General features: G+C 36.2%; 1 protein-coding gene across 2 annotated transcripts in view; it reads left to right on the top strand.

The window, feature by feature from the left end:
• RBMS3 (RNA binding motif single stranded interacting protein 3) overlaps positions 1 to 19,300 on the top strand; it is a 3,568,139-nt gene that overhangs the window by 1,129,851 nt on the left and 2,418,988 nt on the right. The gene's annotated exons all lie outside the window — the stretch shown is intronic.

Below are 19,300 nucleotides of genomic sequence, written 5' to 3'. Positions count from 1 at the left end.
TAAATGAGCAGCAGTTAATTTTTAACTGCTACTAAAAAGTTCTTCTTTTATAAACCTCTCTCTAAATACTCAGTATTAATTAACTAAAATGAATACCTATAGCCAGTATTTTTTTGTTAGGTGTTAGTAGATTGCTTTGTTTTAATGGCATAACCACATAACCATGTGTGTTACACACAAAATGCTAAGTGCTGGTAGATAGCTTTGTTTTAATGGGTCTATATTAAATCACCGAACGCTTAAAAAAGTGAACGGTGATTGATCAACCGTATGTAAGTGAAAGCTTACAATGCTGAAGTGTGCAAGGGGAAAAAAATCTCTGTTCCAACAAAAAAAAATAAATAAATAAAAATTAATTTAAACATTACATTAAGTGGGGGGCTTCACCCCCCACACTCCCCCTACTTAAATATACCAACTCCAAGACCGCACTACAGTGCCGAAAACGGCAAAGTACTGAAGCAGCCAAGTGAATTCTTTCCCAGGGAAAGAATTTGTTTAACAGCCACTTTGATATTTTCCATTTTCTGCCTTTTAAGTTTGACCAAGATGCATTCGAAAGAATGCGTCTTCGGCCTTGTAATATAGACCCGTTTTAATGGCATACCAGTGTGTGTTACATACAAAATGTTAGGTGTTAGTAGATAGCTTTGTTTTAATGGCATACTAGTGCGTGTTACATACAAAATGTTAGGTGTTAGTAGATAGCTTTGTTTTAATGGCATACCAGTGCGTGTTACATACAAAATGTTAGGTGTTAGTAGATAGCTTTGTTTTAATGACATACCAGTGCGTGTTACATACAAAATGTTAGGTGTTAGTAGATAGCTTTGTTTTAATGGCATACCAGTGCGTGTTACATACAAAATGTTAGGTGTTAGTAGATAGCTTTGTTTTAATGGCATACCAGTGCATGTTACATACAAAATGTTAGGTGTTAGTAGATAGCTTTGTTTTAATGGCATACCAGTGCGTGTTACATACAAAATGTTAGGTGATAGTAGATAGCTTTGTTTTAATGGCATACCAGTGTGTATTACATACAAAATGCCAGTCTTTTTGTTGTCATTTTCAACATATTCTACAAGCAGACCCATGAGCAGCCATTCAAGTTATATTTAGAATACCTCATTTTACTCTTGTTGGTATGTGTCAATGACAATAAAGAAATGTATGCATACACACACGTGTGTGTATGTGTGTGTGTGTGTGTGTGTGTGTGTGTGTGTGTGTGTGTGTGTGTGTGTGTATATATATATATATATATATATATATATATATATATATATATATATATATATATATATATATGGGTCCACTTTGTAATGTCGAGATTTCACAGTCTTGAAGCTCTGAATACCTACCGATACTCAGAACTCCGAAATTGCAGAATCTCAAAAACTGTCAATGGAAATTGCCGTACAGTGCAGAACAGGAACTATACCATTCTCTGCACTGTAGTGTGTTCTCGGAGTTGGTATATTTAAGTTGCAGGGGGAGTGGGGGGTGCAGGGAAGGCATGAATCCTGATGCTTAGCTGTTTTAGTTCTTTTTTTTCGTTTCAAAATTCCACAATTCTGAGCGTCAGTATTCAGAGCTTCGAGATTGTGAAATCTCAACATTACGGAGTGGACCCATATATATATGTATATATATATATATATATATATATATATATATATATATATATATATATATATATATATATATATATATATATATATATATATATATATGTGTGTGTGTGTGTGTGTGTGTGTGTGTACATTTGTATATACGTGTGTGTGTGTGTGTGTGTGTGTGTGTGTGTGTGTGTGTGTGTGTGTATGGAGATGATTATATGCAATATTTTTAACTTATTAACACCCAAAATGTTAGCATCTAACACTCATGCTCCAAAAGGTAAACTTGGAGCATAAAAATCAAGAAACAGTGTTTTCTGCAGAGAGGAACAAGCACTCCTGATCCCCCTTACCACCTGCTACTTACATATAACATCTCTGAGATCACACAGCATTAGAAAAAGGGCACATTTCCTATTCTCACTATTGCAGTGATCTTTTAATTATATGTTTGCTCAACAGATCTTTCAGCCAAACAGAAACAAGAGAACAGCTGCCAAACAAACACTAAAAAGATAAGTGCAGAAGAACCTTTTCAGATAAATCTGATTTTAAAAAGGGAAAGGTAACATAACTTAATCTGCATTTTTGCTATTTTTCAGAAATAAAATTTCTGGTTATACCTCCTATTTCTAAACAAATTGTGTTACTTTCAAAATATAGAGAGGGTGGTTCACATAACAGAGCCTTTAAGAGTTTACCCCTATTACAAAACATTGCATTTCATACTTCTGTTACCCCACACTTATAAGTACATAATAAAATCCACTTGAAAAGTTTTTTTCTCTCTTTTTTTTTAATTTAGTTGGGGAAAGCCTGGACTGAGAGGATATAATTAGTGGTATGAGTATTGGTCTCAACATTGAAGGATACATCTCATTTTACTGTATTTATTAGATATAAATACAGTACAAATGATATGAAATTTAACATTACCTTTTTACACTAGAACTCTTCATGTATGTTTCTTTTAGGCTTAATCTAAGAACACTATCTATGTAGTCATTCCTTGGACTGAGTTGACTCAAATGGCAATAGTTAATTTTATTGCTACTGCTGTTTTAATGTTATATATGCATTTTGTCTAGTAAAAATTGAAACATGTTGCAGATTCTATAAGAAAATCATTCAGAGATGCTATACATTAACAAAGAGGTAGATAATAAAAAGAGTGCTGAATTGAAGTAAACTGAAGTGCAAATAAAACAGCAGACAAAAACAATATACATTGTTAATTTCTAGTAACATTATCATTTCCTTCTGTAGCATCCCTAAGTTCATTTATTCTGCATAATTATTTCTAATAATTACTGCAGAGGACAGGATATGTGGAAACCAAATGAGTTCCTTTAGTTCTACTCTGAACTACAATAGTAATTATAGTGCTATAATTATTAACAGTGTTTTGACAGATCTAGAAATTTGCACATCACACACAATGAAATATACTTCAGTATAATTAAACATGACTATTTCAGCAATTTTATGCTTTTTCTAATGCAGAAAGGGCAAAGGTTTCATTTTAGAAAAACACTGATATGAAATAGTCCATTGCTTCAGAGAGTTAAGGCCATGTACATCAATATTATGGTAACAGCTAGATTGGGAATAACTCCAGTCACTTTGGACTGAGGAAAAGGAATAGCATTTTGCATGCCCTGTCAGTTGTCCTATTTTACACTCCTATGCTATCAAATGGAAACTAAGACCTGAACTATATGCAATGAAGTGTAAAAGTTATATGAACGAAGGGCAGCTGGAAATAGTGCTGTGTGCAGAGGACTTTGCAGAGTAGCAGAAAGTAGGACTACAGATAAATACAGTACCCTTGGAAACTAGGGACTCTCGAAGTGTTTTAACTGGCTGAGGTTCTTGTCAGAACTGTACTACTCACTACGCCTCTAACAACAATGCATACATACATTTTATACACATACATACACCCATAAATATATATTATATATATATATATATATATATATATATATATACACACATTTTCTGGTCTGATTCAGGCTCTCTCACTATCCACTATTATAAAAAGAAAGACATCACCTAACTTAACCAATAATTTTCCCCTTCCCAGCTAATCGTGAGGGTTTACTTGGTATTAAACAGGACTTTTTTTACAACCTTGTTAACTTTTTCTCTTACCAGAACACATTTGCACTGATTGTTTTTCAGATACAGGGTTCTGGTTCATACTTTCCCCTCCAATTGGTCACTCAGTCACCAGACCCCTCCCCCCATCCAGTAGTAGACACCCGAAGGTTTAATAAACCCCCAGCGTCATTCTTACAACTAACAACAGCTGCAATCCCTGTTGTGAGAGTTTCTGATAGTACGTTTTCTGTGCTGTTTTTCACTATTGTCATTATACAGACCGACACACATTAGTATTGGTTTTATGCTACATTCTTAATCACATTACAGTGTACTGACTACTGCTGTAATGCGAGGGAACTGATATTTTTCACTATTACCGATAGAAGCATTTTCTTTAAGTGACCCAGTGCATGTAACTACTTGTTTTTTTGAATTGGAAACAAGTGCTTTTGAAACACCTCATGTTGTGATGCTTGTTCACTGCCTGCATTCACCGCTATGACTGATTGCATTGAACTTATTGGGTTTTGTATTTCTCTGTTGTAGTCGTTCACTAGCCTTTATAGCCTAACTAAGGGGCATAGAACTGTGACTTAACGGACGCATTTAATACTGTCCATAGCCATTTATAAGTTGATGTTAACTTGCTAAACGTGGTTTGGTTTACGCAGAACTTGTTTGAACACTTGCCTGTAGAGACTACATATTATACTGTACATGCAGGTTTTAATTGAAAGCTAGTAATTATCACTCTAAAAGCTACTATTATAGTTTGCATCATTCTAGCCGGTCTGCATCTTTTGTACTTTTTTTTAACTTAATTTATCCTCCTTTCTTCACAATTTATAGTTACACAGTCCCTGTCATCCTATTGAACAGTCCCATACCTGTAGGGATAACAAAGTGTGTCAGAAGACAGTAAACCCAGGTTGGGATACAAATAAAATCTGACAGAATTAACAGCCAGGAAAGGGAACCTGTATGTTATACCCTATAACTGTATATTTCAATGTAAAATGCAATATGAGCTGTAGCACTGTTAGCTACCTAAATTATACTGGCTAAGCTCATAAATCTAGCTGGAGTTTATTATAAATACTGCTGCTACTTGCCTCACTCAGGACGGCAGCTGTTGTACATTCCAGCCATTTTCTGGTCTGATTCAGGCTCTCCTACTATCCACTATTATAAAAAGAAAGACATCACCTAACTTAACTAATAATTTTTCCCTTCCCAGCTAATCTTGAAGGTTTACTTAGTATCAAACAGGGCGTTGTTTTACAACCTTGTTAACTTTTTCTCTTACCAGAGCACATTTGCACTGATTGTTTCCCAGATACAGGGTACTGGCCCGCTCCGTTCCACCCTCGCTTTCCTTGGGCTCCACTCTGCTCCAATACCCTACCCACATTCACACCTACCACTGCCCTCCATAGATTTATAGTTACAAGGCCACACCTCCACTCCTCCTTCAATCAGATAACCCCTCCTCTAAACCTCTCCACCACTGCAGCCCAGACTTCCTCCCTCATTCCCACACAAATTCCCTATCAAGTCATACACCATATACTTACATCCCCTCTTGAAAACATTATTCAGTGAAATATATTAGTTGTACCACACAACTGATACGGCCACCAAAAATTATCCTGCTAAGTCAAACAAACCCATGCCCTTCCCAAATATTACTAAAACCATATGCATGATAACATTTCTAATATCCTGAGTAACTTTATGAATAGTAGCAATCAGGATCACTTCATGTGACCCAGAAATCCCCACATCCCCTCCAACACCCAGCCTCTGCCTATCAATCCAGTTAACATAGTTATAGGTAGTTCTGTCTTCACCAGCCCAACCTTCACCCAGATTAAGCTCCCATCACTAAACTATCAAAACTCTCCCACTATCTCCTTGAAATATGACAAAAACATTAGCAAACTGTTGAGCTATATTGTCCAAATAGCCTCAAAGTTAACCCTAAGTGGAGACATTCATCCAAACCCTGGCCCCATCAGCAAAGTCCCAACCTTAATCTATGCCCCACAACTCAACACCAACCAAGCATCAATCATTCCCAATAGGGACATAATAGATATTTTAATACTAAATATGAATGTAAGAAGCATTAACAAAATCCATGATCTTCATGCTAACATCTCTCATTACTCACCAGACATTGCACTACTTACAGAGACATGGCTAAACCCAAATGCCAACAGTAATGACATTCTACCACCAGATTAAAACATTTTACATACTGACAGAACAAACAGAAGAGGAGGTGGTGTTGCACTACTCTTTAAAAAACACCTCTCAATAGAAACACTAGATGTCAAAACATTACAACTTAAAAATGGAGAAATAATATCTGCCAAACTAAATATCTACCCCAAGAAACATATATGCATATTAGGTCACTACATACCACCAGGGGATAATATCCCAAAGTTAGAAAACATTCTACACTGGTGTAGCAATAACTTACCCGAGGCAACACTTATAATGCGTGATCTCAACATAGACTGGTTAGATTGCAATTCTCCTAATACCAAGCAGTGTATAAACCTACACGGCTTCTCAAGGACCCACCAGAATTAACAAATCCTCCAACAAACAGTCCACTTTAGACTGCATGTTAACTAACAGGCCAACCCTTTACCCCTACTCAGGTTGTCTCCCAGACTCCCTCAGTGATCACTATCCCACTTATTTGATCAGAAAAAGAACAAATCCAACCAAAGAACATGTTCTGCTACAAATAAGAAACAAAAAGGAACTTAACCCCAACAAACCTATAGAAATACTGAAACATTGCAATTGGACACCATTAAAACAACTACCACTTCAGGATGTCATTAATTACTTCAACACTACCTTCCTCTCCATCTTAAACTCCCAAGCACCCATTAGACAAACACGTGCTAAATCTAACTATGCCCCATGGCTAAAAAAAAGAAACACTAAATCTTCTCAAATGTAGAGACAAGGCTTGGTCCCACTGGAAATCAAATAAATCCCAAACCACACAACAAGCTTATCAGGAACTCAGAAACAAAGCTAAGAAACAAATTAAAATAGATAAGGTTAACTACTACACTGAAATACAATCCAAGCACCACAAACATCCACAAAAATTCTGGTCCACTATAAACAAGATCCTTCTACCAGGGAAAACAGGAACACCCCCTCCCACCACTACCAACAACTCAGACAATATTGCTACTTAATTTAAGAAATGCTTTACAGAAACCATCCTAGAACTATCCAAGAGTCAGACTCCCTCAACAACCAAACCCTACATCCCCACAAATAGTACCTGACCATTATTCTCTCTGTAACCAGTAGCAACTGATACTATCAACAAACTCCTGAAGAAATTAAAACCCACCAGACTGGCTGCAGATGGTCTACCTGCTGAATACTTACAGTTAACAGCAGAAGGTATAGCATATCCTGTCTCTTTACTAATTAATATATCCATAGCTGAACACCAGGTCCCTCCCATCTGGAAAACCTCCTATATCATTCCCCTACATAAAGGTGGCCCATCAACAAAAATAAATAACTATAGACCAATTGCAATATTGTCTCCCTTATCTAAAATACTTGAAAGAGTAATTCATAAACAGGTTACCAACTATCTACTCACTTCAATCTTCTAATAAATACCCGACATGGTTTCAGACCATACCATAGCACAACCACCGTACTAATGTCTTTCACTAACACTGTCAACTTCCACAGGACTAATAATAATTACGTTTGTTATATCTTCCTAGACCTATCAAAACCTTTGACATGGTCTCACATACTAACCTACTTAATACCTTCACTGAACTACATTTCTCAAACCTCACACTTGCATGGTTCCAAGATTACCTCACAGGATGGCAGCAACCAGTCTCCTGGTAGCAAACACTTTCTCCCCTACTACCAGTCACCCTTGGAGTACCTCAGGTTTCTCTCTGAGGTCCACTTCTATTCTCTATATTTACTAACAACCTTCATCTAACAACCACTCATGCATCTCTCATCCAATATGCAGATGGCTCCACACTGATTTGTTCTGCACCCTCTCTGTTGTCGCTTCAGACTCAAATTCAAAAAGCCTTTCATGAAGTTGAGTCCTGGCTTACAAATGCTAACCTAATCTTAAACCCTAAAAAAAAATTAATGGTCTTCCTCCTAACAAAGCTGCATCCCCCTCTATCACCGTCTTCATTACCTCAACTAACAATACCATCATCACCCCATCACCACACACAAAACTTTTATGAGTAGAACTAGACTGCAAACTCAAATGTGATATTCACATTTCCCAGACAGTGAAAAGAGTACATAAAAAACTTGGTACTCTATATAGTAATAAACACGACTTTACCAGAAAAAGAAAAATAGCGATTGCAGAAACACACTTAATCTCCACATTATTGTATGCAGCCCCCATCCTTACTAATCTCAAGAAAACTGAATTACAACAACTTGAATCCTGCTACAACAAACTTGTAAGATATGCCACAAATTCACCAGCTAGATCACACCACTGCATCGCACTGAAACAACTTAACTGGTTAGAGCTCTCCCAACTCCTAAAATATTCTCAACTAACAATGGCCCACAAAAATCTGGTCAGAGCCACATAAAATACCAGCATTAGAAACTGTTCTTCAACCCTATGTTACCAGCAGACCACTCATACAAACAGCAAATGAAAACCCAAATAAAAACAATTTTATATACTTTTAGGGTGAGTATTACAGACAATTAAAGGGTGTAGCCATGGGTGCACATTGTGCCCCCTTATATGCCAACATTATATTACTCAGTTGGGAAAATAAATTTGTTTTCAATTCCCATTTCAAAATTTTGTGGAATTACTATGGTCATTTTTTGGATAACATTGGTCTTTTTTGGAATGGCACAGCTGACCAGTTTCTTGAGTTTTACGAATATGTCTCTCATACCACTGATTTTGTAAAATGTACTTACAAAATAGACAGTTCCCAACTTAGTTTTTTAGATGTGAGCATACAGAGAACAAATCAGGGGTTGAAATCTAAAATTTATAGGAAGGAGACCTTTTCTAACACCTACTTGCATTTTTCTAGTTCTCACCCCCCTTATGAAAGGAAGGCAATTGTTAAGGGTCAGCTAGTAAGAGCTAGCAGGATGACCTCAGATGAGACAGATTTCCAGATAGAATGTGAATTTATTGCAAGCATGTTTTGAGAAAGAGGTTACCCCGATGATTTGTTAGAAAGACTGATACAAGAAGTTAAAACAGCAAGGACCACAAGGTTTCTGCCTATCCTGGGGAATTCAACAAAAATATTTGGCAACACCAACACTAAAAAAAAAATCTCCAGTAGATACAATTCAGCTTTGACTATTACTTTTAACGGCGAAACCAATATAGTTAAAAATATTATTCATGACGAGTGGAATAGGTTTGCCAGTTTTTCAGATTTGAATCTGAGCTTTGAAGAACCCTTCAAAGTATTATTTAAAAAAGGACGTAGCATTAAGAACATACTTGAGGGTGGAAAACAGGTCACACATCTCTCAAACAAGTTGGGTACACATAAATGTGGAAGCTATCATTACTGTGTCAACATCAATGAAGGTGAGAAAATATATTTGAAAAGTAGAGGCAAAATTATCACCACTAAAGGATTTGCAAATTGCAATATGTGTGGTTTGGTATAACATGGTGACCTGTGAGGCATGTGATTCCTTTTATATAGGGAAAACCGAGAGAAGGCTGAGACAAAGGGTGTGTGAGCACCTATATGACGTAAGGAAGGAAAACACTAACAATGCTTTGTTTAAACATACTTTAACATGTAAATCTGCACAATTCCTATTCATCGTCATAGAGGTATTACCCCCCCCCCCCCGATCCCAGGGATGGTCCTTGGGAGGTCTCTTTAGAATACAGAGAGTTATTTTGGCAATTAATGCTTGAGGCTAGCAGTCACCCAAGTTTAAATGAAATGATCTCTCTAAAACCTGTATTAAAGTTGAGATCAGCAAAGTTATAACCACTCACCCATATATCAGGTGTACTTTATGTATATATATATATATATATATATATATATATATATATATATATATATATATATATTTTTTTATACACATTTTTATATTTTTCCTACATACATTTTTGCATGTTTTTCAAACATTTTCCACACAGGTACATTGTTTATGTATTAATTAAAATGGTTTTTAGAGCATACAATATTTATAAACATTTATTTCTATGTATTCCTGCCTGTAAAGTTTTTGTTTGACCACTAGATGTTGATATTGTTTATTTGATTTTGTTAAGCAATCTGTAATTTCAATAACAAGGATGTTAATTGAATGTATTAACATTTTAATTAGTTAGGAGACACCATTGGTAGATTCAAATAACATCTGACTTATAAATTTAGCACACTGAGCACTGTTTAGCTTTTCTGATGAAATGTATGTTGACAAAAATGCGCTGAGAACTGTAGCAGCATTATTGTTTTTGTTTCTGTACTGTGAGGTTTGTTCGTGGAGTGAAAATAAACATCTCTTGCTGATCTGCTGTGCATATAGCTTATAAATGTGTTTGTGCGTGTGTGTGTGTGTGTGTGTGTGTGTGTGTGTGTGTGTGTGTGTGTGTGAGTGTGCGTGTTTGTGTATGTATGTATGTATATATATATATATATAGAGAGAGAGAGAGAGAATAAACATTATATATAGGGTTGCCAACTTTTCATGTCAAAAAGTCTGGACATGTACCTGAAAGCAAAATGTGTGCAATTTTGGTACCCCCATCCCCTCCCATGCAGCCATTTCAGTATCTCATTACTTGGCTATTTCTCCATTTCTTCCCTGTTGCCATAAACAAAGTTCAAATCTCTCAGTGTGCATATTGTTTTTTGCTTTACTTCTACAATTATTACAGATATTTGGATTTCATTTAAACCTTTTATTTCAAATTTTACAGCACAAACACTGACAGAAATTTGCTGAACAATGCAATACAGTCTCACAAAGAGACTTAGCATTAAAACATCTCTGCCTTTGAAACTCACATTTACTGAAACAGCATTGAAACCCTCATTTAAAAAATTAATCTGGCCAGTGGTGGATTAAGTTTACCTTTGGGCTGTTTTCAAATCATAGGCCCCTTGTACATATTTTTAAGATTGTGCAAAGGTTCTTTGATTCACCTTCTTGATTGCATTAAATTATAATATATAATAATCAAATTACCATATTTCTTTCTAAATAAGACCTAACCAGAGAGTAAGGCCTAGCATGGTTTTTCCAGGGTGTTCATGATATAAGCCCTAACACAAAAATAAGCCCCAGTAAATATCGTCAACAACACACGACGGACATGTTGAATTATAAAATAATATTATTGACACCCCTTGACTGAGTTTATCATACTCTACTTGCCGTTTTCAGACCATTTGGACACCCAACTTCTACTCTTTGCAGAAAGTCGTAAGACTCTTTCACTGAGAGTCCTCTACAATTCTTACTGTAACCCTAATCATCACTCACACTTGACAGTTGAGATCCTTGGCCCATAAACCCATGCAGGTGCACTTTGATCAAAGTACAGACAATGCACGTAAAGCACACGCTCATGATAATGAGCAGCTGTGGTAGTGTCTTTTCTTCATAACCAGCACCATTTTGTGTTGCCATTCCGGTCGCTTAAGTTTTCAATTAACCCCCTCCCCCCAGACAAGATGAGTGCAAAAAGAAAGAGCTATTCTGTCGAGTACAAGAAAGGAAATGTGGAGGACTCCTGGGGAAAGAATCTGATGGCTTTCTGTAAAGAGAAGAAGTTAGATCTCCGAATGGTCCAAAAATGGTGAGCAGCATATGTTAACCTCAGTCAACAGGCCAACGAGGGAAACGCTAAGAAGTGTAAGTGTGGATCAGGTCGGCAACCATTATTTCCTGAGCTTGAAGATATCATCTGTGAGTGGATTGCTAACAGGAGAGAAAGGCTTTGGTTGTGCACAGGGCTGATATTCAAGTATTTGCCCTTGCAATAGCATCACAGTTAGAAATATCCCCAGAAGAATTCAAAGCATCACAACATTGGCCGAATGGCTTCCTTCAGTGATATGAACTCTCTCTAAGAGGATCAACAACACTGTTCAAACTGGAAGATACTGAAGTTATTAAACGTGCACTTGCGTTCAAGTCCTTTGTTGATGTCATTGACTTTTCTAAATACCAACTCCCCAAATGATTGCTATGGCTGAAACTGCAGTGTTTATGGGCCAAGGATCTCAAACAACAATTGATCAGATGGGTGCCTCATCAATCTGCATTCCCTTCACTGGTTACGAGAGTGCACGTGTTACCTGTATTTTGGCAATTTGTCTAGATGGAAAGAAAACCCCACCTCTAATCATTAGTAAGGGCAAGAAAGATAAGATTGAATGTGGTTCAGGCATTTACATTCTTGAAACCAAAAAAGCCTGGTGCACACAAGAAGTTATAAGGAAGTGGGTCGATGTAATGTTGCCACTTGTTTTGCGAGGTGGTGAAAGAGGTCTGGTAGTCTGGGCTTCAGCCAGCACTCACCGAGCTCAAGAAATGAAGAAATTCCAAGCTCAGAGGAGAATAGATCAAATAATGATTCCCGCAGGAATGACTGCCTATCTCCAGACTCTTGATATTGCAATAAGCAAGCCATTCAAAGACCATTTGCACATGGAACTCAATGACTACATTGAAAATAGAATGGAGAGAAATCAGCATGGAAACTTTGTGAAGCCTAGCCTGCAAGAGGTTGTGACTTAGGTGAAAAATTTATGGGATAAAATCACTGACAGCTGTGTTGCCAGTGCACTAAGAGCAGGCTACTTGGACAAGCAGTGCTCATTTAAGGTGGGCTCTATTGCTAGGCATGACAGACTGAGGCCAATGGTGCTACAGGAAATGGAGTCGCAAGAAATTCAGGCCAAAATTCGAAGGTTGGACACTTATAACAATGTTCCAGAAGAAGATGTCATGACTGTATTTGAATAACTGTGACAGCCATGGTGCAGATATTCTGAAGATGAAATGTTTGTTGCACTGTTTATGTAGAATTCTCACACAACTGTCAACCCGTTATTAGAACTGTTGTCCAATAATAGAAAAGTACGAAATAAATGTCAATTTGTGTACATGAATAAATGTCAATTTTTGTACATGAAGAAATGTTGGTTTGTGTTCATTAATAAATGTCAATTTTTGTACATGAATAAATGAATAAAGATAAATTGTTGTATGGTACGGTAAAATAAAGCATCCCCTGATAATAAGCCCTAATGCGCATTTCGCCGGGAGAAAGAATATAAGACCTGGTCTTATTTTTGAGGAAATACGATATATCCCTTACATAATACAGCATCACGTGTCACATACATACATACATACATACATACAAATATTTCAAGCACAGGCATTAATGCCCTTCTAGCTTGCCAGTATATACCAAAACACTTGTTCCCATAATAAATGTCCAGGGTGTTCTTAAAACTATCTAAACTAGTACTCACTTTAATGTGATTTGGTAGTCTGTTCCAAGCATCAGCTAGTCTGTCAGAGAACCAATTAGTGCACTTTTCATTCCTATAGAATCTATTACACAGGTTATCTGATGATTCTCTAGTACCTTTTGATAACCCCAAACGTTCCCAGAGGTAGTTATCTCTAAATGCCCTATATACCTGAATAAGATCTCCTCATAAATATCTATAAGAGACACTATACAAGTTCAGACATTTTAGTCTTTCATAATAACCTAGATTTTCACATCCATGGATGCCCTTGGTATATTTCCGCTGTACTCTTTCCAGTTTATTCATGCTTGTTTTCCTATAGGGTTTCCATATTGTTATTCCATACTCAAGTTTGGATCTAATGTAACTAACAAACAATGACTTCATTATGTTTGATTTTCTAGACTTTATAAATCTTTTTATACAACCTATAGTTCTATAACTATCATTAGCCAATTGAATGATATGATTAAAAAAACTCATAGCTGAATCTACCCATATACCCAGGTCCATAATTGAGTCTGTAGTTTCAATCACTGTGTGCTGTATTAAATATTCACCTTTCAGTTTATGTTTCTGAAATCTCATATGATTAGTTTTTGATGTATTTATCAACCTATTATTTTCCTGTTCCCAAATGGTCAATTTAGTCAAATTATTTTGCAGACATGCCTTATCGGTAACACTTGTAATCAGTTTAGCCAATTTCAGGTCGTCAGCATATAGACTGTAGAACACCTCAGATGAAAAAGTAAGGTCTGAAAGATACAACCTAAACAAGTAAGGCCTAAGACAGAGCCCTGTGGGACACCTTGAACGTACACAGCAAGCAGCCTCAGCAGGTACGGCAAGGGCACGGCACCAAAATGTATTTCAAAGTCAAAAAAAGTACTGCCAGCCCAAAGTGGTATATAAAAGACAGTTTTAATGTGGCAACACATTAAAACTGTCTTTTATAAACCACTTTGGGCTGGCAGTACTTTTTTTACCACCTTGAATGTAACTAAGGATTTCACCTGTCCAGTTGGTATGTGATACTTGCCATGTCCAATTTGTAAGCCATGCAGCTATCCATCTTATCAACAGTACATCAATACCTAGTTGTACTAATTTATTGATTAGTGTTTTGTGTATGATCCTGTGAAATGCTGAAGTTAAATCAATATAAATCACATCACAGCACAATTTTTCATTCATAGCTGTTATTATATTGTTATAGAACATCATGTTACAGGTGGTAATAGATCTATTTTGAACATATGCATGCTGATGTATGGTTTCAAGTTCCAACATATCCAGTTCTGACAATAACTTATCCAATATTACCTTCTCCATTATTTTTCCACAACATGAAAGTAAACTTAAGGGTCTATATGACTCTGGGTTTGTCCTACTCCCCTTTCCCTTAAAGACAGGTTTAATAAGCGCATGTCTCCAATATTGAGGAATCTCCCCATATTTATATGACCTAGTGAATAATAGATATAATGGTAGTGTAAGTTCTTGCTGAAGTATTCTCAGGTCATTGTTACTTATTCCGTCTCCTCCCTGCGCTTTGTTTGGATCCAGTTTGCACAGTTCTTTTTCAATATAATCTAATTTGATTCCAGTATCTGGGGTTACATGGATGTCAGTAGGACAACTTACCACCCCTTTTGTGGAGCCAAAGTGTTTAGCATAAGATTTTGTAAATATATCTATAATCTATTGTGTCTGAGAATAAATTTTAGAATCTGCACACAGTTTATCAAATTGTGTATCTTTACTCCTTCCCCATTATATGTCTCTATAAAAAGGTTTCCTATTATGCTCAATATATTTATATAAATTTTCTTCAAATTTTTCTTGATCTTGTCTAACACTATGCTTAATCTGTTTCTCCAGCTTGTTTATTTCAATTTTCAAAGCTGTAGTTCAACCTCTCTTTCATTTCTTATATTTTTTGTCTCTCACCTTAATCAGGTATCTTGTTCTTATGGAAATATATCCCCCTGAAGTTGTGCGTCTAGATCCTGATGTTAAACATTTTTTTGACTTTTTGCACTCGAACAATTTCTCTTTCAAAACATTCCACATTCCATCTGCAGTTTTTTCCGCTGAACACCTCACTCCAGTTAGTTTTATATAGTAACTGTTTTGCTTCCGTATAATCTGTAATTAACCTTCTGTGCATTAGCTTAGATTTCAGTTTGTGTTAGAGCCTGTTTTAAGTTTATAGTTTTGAATTTTTTTTTTTTCAGTAAGCAATGAAACAAAACATATAAAAAATTGCCCAATTCAAAACATTTCAACCATAAAAGGCCACTCAAAGTTCTGTCATTACAATCCATTAATATCAGTTAATATGCACAATCTCTGCAGAAGTAAAAGTGATCTGTATAAATCCACATTAAACAGATCTGTAACTAATGAAAAGGTTGCTGCAATATCTGTGTTTCATCTACAAATTCATTACCTGCTGCCCTTGAAGAACACATTGCCTATGTTACATTAAAAAATGGCAACCCTACACTGCACAACAGTACTAATTCCATTTACTCTGTACTATACAGATACTGTTTTGACCAGTATAATGTGCTTTTGTAAACAGCATATTCAGATACCCTCTCTACCATACATTGAAGGGCAAATGAATGGCTTACAGCTGCCCAATCTCATTTAATAAATGTGGCCAGTACGTATAGCTGCACTCATACTGAAATGTAACCAATAGTTTTACTGTTTGAGGCTGTTTTGCTCTGTATTGTGGATTTTCTTATTTACACACTGTTGCGAGACCATAGAGTTTGTATATATGAATAAGCAGGTTTATATAGGGGTGCATGTGGGCATGTCTTCCTTCAAAAACATTTTTAACTAATTTTGTAGCAGTTTAGGTGACTCATATTCCTTGATCGGGTATGCCTGAGAAATTCTTTTGCAAATGTTTCCATCTCAGTCCTTCATAGCTGAAGTTATTTCATTCTTCAGCCAATGTAGTCAAAAAGAAAGGAACTTAGAAATTGTTTTCTTTGGTTGTTCTTGTGAAAATGTGTTGCATTTGTGTGCAGTGAAGAGACAGCAGAATGCTTCTCACCAAAAATATGCTTTAGAGCAGATTTGATACAGACAAAAGTCAGATGTAAACATGTTTTTTTTCTGGACATTTACACAAATCCTATAAGTTCACAGGTACGTACTGGGCTAGCTGTCCCTGTGGGCCATTTTAAGACTAGACAAATTACTTTTTAAAGGTGAAAAATTAAACCCCATGTCTTGTGATTATGATGTAAACACCTTAACCATTATACTAACCTTAACAAGTTAACTCTAAACAGGGAACAAAGGATTCAAACCCCGCACCCGTCCCTTACCACACTAAATTTAATCATTAATCCACTACACTAAATTAGAAGAGAATCTATTGGATAACTGAAATGCCAGTACTATATAAAGAAGTCAACTGAAACTGTATTTAAGTACATACTGACTTTTCCTTAAATGCATTTTATCATTTAAATAGCATAGACAATAGTAACACTTTCAAAAAATGTATATATATCTCATTCCGTCTATCTTTCTTTAAATGCATTTTATCATATAAATAGCATAGACAATGCTGCACAGTTCAGGTGTCTTCAAAAATTCAAATTTCGTGCAGGCAGAAGACAATGACGTAAACAATTGGTCGCACAGACGCAGAGCACTGTTTTTGTCTTTTGCATCTATGCGACCAGATGCAAAGGGTGCTCTTAAAGAGGAATGCTATTAAAAAAATATATAATTTTTTTTAATTAAAAGAAAATTAAGATTGATGCATTTTTTCAGGACAATATGCTGTCTATTCCATTTACCAGCCAGTGTCCCTTAATTCTGGACAGTCCAGAAGAATTCCGGACAGTTGGCAACACTAATTATATATAGCTAGATATGCCTCTATCATTGCAGTCATTCACTTTCCCCTAGTTTTCTTGCTAAGGCTGATCATCTCAGTGTCATATTTGTGTTATTACAATGTAATATTACAGTGTATACACTTTACTAGGAATCTTAGTCTGTTTACTTTCTCTTTTATTTCTTTTTATTTGAATAAAAATGCATTTAGTCACTTATTGATTTATTGTCATATCCCCTGCCTGACTTATTGTGCTGCAGTCTCTTTCACTTAATAGACTGAAATCTGCTGAGGCCTACAAAAAGCATGCTACCACTACAAGCTGTTCGCCCCCTTTTTACATTATCAAAATATAGGACCACATGACTCAGACTCAGGAAGCATCTAATAACTGATCAGCATATGTGAAGTACAAAGACACATTTATTAAACTTAATAAATATAGCTCCAGTGAGGAAACTAATATGAAAGCTATGTATTTTAAAATCAGAAGGCCCATATCACAGGATGAGCTCATAATTACTATCAAAAGAAATTATGAACAAAACACCTTTGTACTTGATCTTGAAACTGCTCTGCAAATTTTCTTAGATAATAGACAACCCATAAATCAGCACCCTGACTGGAGAATGTTTTCCAGCAGTGTGTTAATCTATAGGTAATGTCAAGTGAAAAACAAGTCCACTACTTTAAGGAAGCTTATGAAACTGCTGTGTAGCTCGGACTGTAACGTGGCTAACGGCCACCATTATTTTATAATCACTAAGCAGTGTTTTTGATATTTAGTGAGTATAAAATTAAAAAAAAAAAAGTAATGAAAACTCTAGAAAAGTGTGTGCGTTTATGTCTGTGTGTGCGACTGTACGCAGGAATGAGAGTGAGAGTGACATCTAGAAAGCCATTGTTTTTCACTCAGTGGCAGCAACAGCAGATAAGAGGTTTGCATACCTCTCAGTCACTTAGATCAAGAAATCTAAATAAAGCCGAAACTAAAGGGGGAACAAAGGTTCAAAAACAGAAACAGATTTTTAATATTGTTCTTATAAAATTGCAAAGTTACTTGAATGATTTGTATTGTCATGCATTTTCTGAAGTGCAAGTAAGTGTGTGTGTGTGTGTGTGTGTGTGTGTGTGTGTGTGTGTGTGTGTGTGTGTGTGTGTGTGTGTGTGTGTGTGTGTCATGGATTGACTAGTGGCAGCAACATTTAAGTGATTTGCATACCTCAAGAAAACTGCATAGAGCCTAAAATAAAGGAGGAACAAATGCTCAACAGTAGGAACAGATTTTAAATATTGCTCTTATAAAATTAGGATTTGTGTTAGCATGCATTTGCTGAAGAAAAAGTCTAAAACTCAAATGTATGTCATTATTTACTGAATTCAACCCTACATGATTGGCAGCAAGCCACACATTTTAGGAGTAAGGGACCCAAAAATTAAGTTGCTGTTGTTTGTCTTTCGGCTTTTCCCGGTTAGGGGTCGCCACAGCGGAACTCCGGACCACTAATGATCTGCAGTAGAGTTTTACAGTGCTGAGGTGCCAGCTCGATGCCCAACCTTCAACGAAGGCATGCCCATTCATGCATGTCTTTCAAATGCACTCGACCGCGGGGAGGACATGCAGACTCCACACAGAAGGCACTCCAGCCGAGAATCGAACAGGAGAACCTCTCGCTGTGAGGCAACAATGCTACCACAATAATGAAGTAAACGTGGATATTTTATTTTATATTTTGAACTTAAAATACTTCATCCAGCACACTTTACATATACTACAACAAGTCTGAATCATTAGGCGGAGGAACTATTTTACATCAAAATATTTATTTATTTATGACATTTGTTTACCGGGAAAGTCCACTGGGCTGACGAGAGCCCATTTTCAGTGGAGGCCTGGGGAGAAAAGCTCCAGTAGATTAATATAATAAGGAAAACTGCTTTACATTCCAGAGGTAACTATGGCAAGGTGGTTACTATACTTACAAGAGTTATTACAAAAATGAATGATACCAGTAATGAGGTACAATTTACACAGAAAAACTGGTTCTTGCATAGAAAAGCTGCATAACAGTACAAAGGTGGCTAACGCAAGGTAGTTACAATATTTACAATGGTTTCTACCATACAATAAATCAGTGAAG

The sequence above is a fragment of the Protopterus annectens genome, chromosome 3.part1, assembly GCF_019279795.1.
Source record: "Protopterus annectens isolate FY-2018-M chromosome 3.part1, PAN1.0, whole genome shotgun sequence".
NCBI lineage: Eukaryota > Metazoa > Chordata > Ceratodontiformes > Protopteridae > Protopterus > Protopterus annectens.
The sequence above is the reverse complement of the archived record's forward strand: the minus strand, read 5'-3'. Positions and strand labels throughout refer to the sequence as shown.